Genomic DNA, 3,410 nt, shown 5'->3' on the forward strand with positions numbered 1-3,410 from the left:
CACTTACTATGTGTCAGGCACTGTTCTAAGCGTTTTACACGGATTATCTCATCTTCCTCCTCCTCCTCATTGTATGTGCTACTTACTGTTGTACCGGTACCCCCATTGTACGGATACACAAACTGAGTTCAGAGGGATTAAATAGCATGTGGAAGATCTTACAGTCAGTAACTGATTTGCCTTTCTGAATTTGAATGCTGACTCTGCCACTCGGTAACTGTGTGGTCTTGGGCCAGTCACTTAACCTCTCTGAACCTTGGCTTGGCTTTCTCATCCGTTCCTATGTGATTATAGTATCTTGTTCACAGGATTTTGAGAGAATTAGATGAGATAAAGCAAGTAGGAAGGAAGCAGGTACAGGTGTCAGAACACCAACAGGCACATAAGAAGCTTTTCAGAAAGTGTTTGCTATTATTGTCCTTCAAGGCAGAGCTCAAATATCACCTCCTCTAGGAAGTCTTCCAGGATGGCCTCTCCTGCCAGGCAGAGGTTTTCTTTCCTTTTTCTCTGCTCCTACAGCTCCAGGTTTGTCCATTTTTTGTACATCCCATTAAGTGAGATAATGTGACCAGAAGGGCCTGTCCTAATACACACACTGTCTCTCCCCATGAGTTTGTTTAGCTGCCTAAGAGTTCTCGGAAGGGCTGGCTATGAGCCTAACTCACTCTGATCAGTTCAGCCCAGGGCTGGGCACCAATGGGTTGGCTCTATTTATGATGTTCCGGAAGGAACACCCAGACCGGCAATTCTGGGAGGGCCCCACCCAGCCGCAGGAGCAGTCCATGACCTGCTTCCCTATCTCCCTCTCTGACTTCCCTCCCTGACTTCCCACCCAGCACCCCAGCCAGGCTGACGAGGAATTCATATCCTTGGAATTCTATCCCTGGCTGGCCACTGTCTGGTGAGTCCTCCAGCTTCCAAAGACTGAGCCTCAGTTATCCTATCTGTGAAATGGGCCCAGCAGAGCTGACCCCAAAGCTTAAAAGTATTGCAGCACCCTTCAACAGGGTCTGAAGGGTGATGCAGGGTTGAATTCAGAGCAGTAGTATCCCCAAGGGAGTAGTTTAAGCCCTCCTGTCGTTTTTATCAGTCACCCCATATCCTTACTAGGGGAAAATGGTACTTGTTATATGACTGCTACTTCAAGACAGATGTCCTGCCTCTCCCCACCTTCCTCACGTAGGTGGGAGCTTACAGAGGAAACTTTTTCTTCTGAAAAAGAGATCTCAGGGTATCCAGCCCCCAGGGACTCTTGATGGAACATAAGGGTGGCCCTAGGGGCCACCTGAGATGCCAGCCAACCCACCACCAGCCATCTCAACCCATTTTCCAGAACTAAGCAGGGAGTCACATTCTGCTCCCCACAAATTCTCAAATTCCCCTCATCTCCAGGATCCTGGGGTGGGGGGTGGTTACAAAGGCTATGGACTATGCCAGCCAGGCCTCTGGGGAGGAAACTCTGTCACCTTTCCAGTATCCGGCATCTGACCCTGCCACTTACCTGGAGCTGTGGCCACAATCCCTGTACTTTCCAAATGGACTGGCCACTTCCTGTTGTTCTGAGAAATTTGATCTGAAACTGGCAGAGGGTTTGAAGTCTCCTAGGACAGCTCCTGTCAAGGAACCAGAGGGGGAACAATGGCCCAGAGAAGAAATGTGACCTGCTAGAGGCTACTTAAGAGAGAAGAGGGCAGGCTCCTGAGTGCCCAGGCCTGGGCTGTCATGTGGGAAGGGTCTCACCTTTCTCACGAGATTGTTGTACAGTTAATCAAGTTGTCTGTGTAAGGCACTTGGTATCATTCCTGGTACACAGCAGGTGCTCAAGGAAAGATTAGCCACTTCCCCTTCCTCTGACCATTTTCAAGACAAACCAATCATCATTCTTGCCAACTCCCTATATAGTCTAGCGCCCCTGGGATGCATGTGCTTCATGAAGCCAAGCAGGAGGAGATACTGAGCTCAGGATATTTTTTAATATTTGTTTATTTTTGATGTGTTGGGTCTTAGTTGCCCCACGCAGGATCTTTTGTTTCAGCCCGTAGGCTCCAGAGTACATACTCAGTAGTTATGAACCATTAGCTTAACTGCCCTGAGGCAGGTAAGATCTTAGTTCCTGGACCAGGGACAGAACCCGGGTCCCCTGCAATGGAAGACAGATTCTTAACCACTGGGCCACCAGGGAAGTGCCCTGAGCTTAGGATTTAAGAGCAGAGGTTTTAACATCCAGCCAACTTGGGACTGAATCCTGGCATCTACACTTACGAGCTGGATCCTCTTAAGCAAGTGAGTTACCCTCTCACTGCCTCAGTTTCCTCACCTGTAAATTGGGACTAATACTAGAGCCCACCTCATAGGCTGGGTGTGAGGACAGGATGATTAAACATCAAACATTCAGCTCAGCCTGGCATACAACAAGTACTCATAAGTATTATGACCATCATGGAACCTCCCGATCCCACCACTGTGCCTGACATTGAGCTCCCCTGGGTGACTGAGCTCTGAGGCTGGGTCCTAAGGACGTGGCTGGGGCAGAGTGCCAGGCCCAGCCCTGAATTCCGGGGATGGATGGAACGGCCACCCTTCAGTGGATTGTGGTCACGCAATCTACACAATCCACTGAAGTGTAGATTCAGCTCTGGGTTGCTGAGCTGGGGGAATCTGAGGGTTTGCATCCCAGCTGAGAAATCTGATAGTGAGATCCCAAGGCTGGGCTCCTGCACCCCCGGTGGGCCCCACCGCCCAGGACTGGCTGAGTCCCACCCTTGCATCTGAGATGCTGGACCTGGGGCCCAGGGAGGCTCACAGACACCCGCCCCCCTCATCTTAGAGTGGGGATCAGGCTTCAACTCGAGCAGGGGGGTGCTGGAGGCTGCTTCTACTGGCTCCTTCAGAGCCGGCCATGCCCATGCCTTTCCAACCCTGTGTTCAACGATGCCATATCTGGAACTTAAATCAACCACGGTAGGAGAATTTGCACCATGGAAATCAGCAAATAAACCCTGATTTTTTTTTCAATTTGAAAGTCAGTTTAACAGCACACTCCCGGGCCCAGGCTGTCTGCATGGCTCTCTAAAAACTGCTCCTGAATTCAACACTTATTAGATTTTACTCACATTCCCCCTCACCCCACACTGTCTTTGCCCCGTCTTTCCACCAGGAAAGTCTTTACATTCCTTTTATGATCTACTTCCTGGCTTAAGTCCCACAGATTCTATTAAATAAATATTAGGAGGGGTGGGGTGAAATAAAGTGCAAACAATGTTAGAGCAATGTCATGAAACACTACAACAGCTGTTTAAAAGAATGTTCTCGAAGACTTAAATGACAGAAAAAGTACTTTAAAAAAAAAAAAAAAATCATAGAGAATTCCCTGCCAGTCCAGTGGTTAGGACCAGATGCTTTCACTGTCG

Source organism: Bison bison, unplaced genomic scaffold (genome assembly GCF_000754665.1).
Source record: "Bison bison bison isolate TAMUID 2011002044 unplaced genomic scaffold, Bison_UMD1.0 scf7180017864495, whole genome shotgun sequence".
NCBI classification, from domain to species: domain Eukaryota; kingdom Metazoa; phylum Chordata; class Mammalia; order Artiodactyla; family Bovidae; genus Bison; species Bison bison.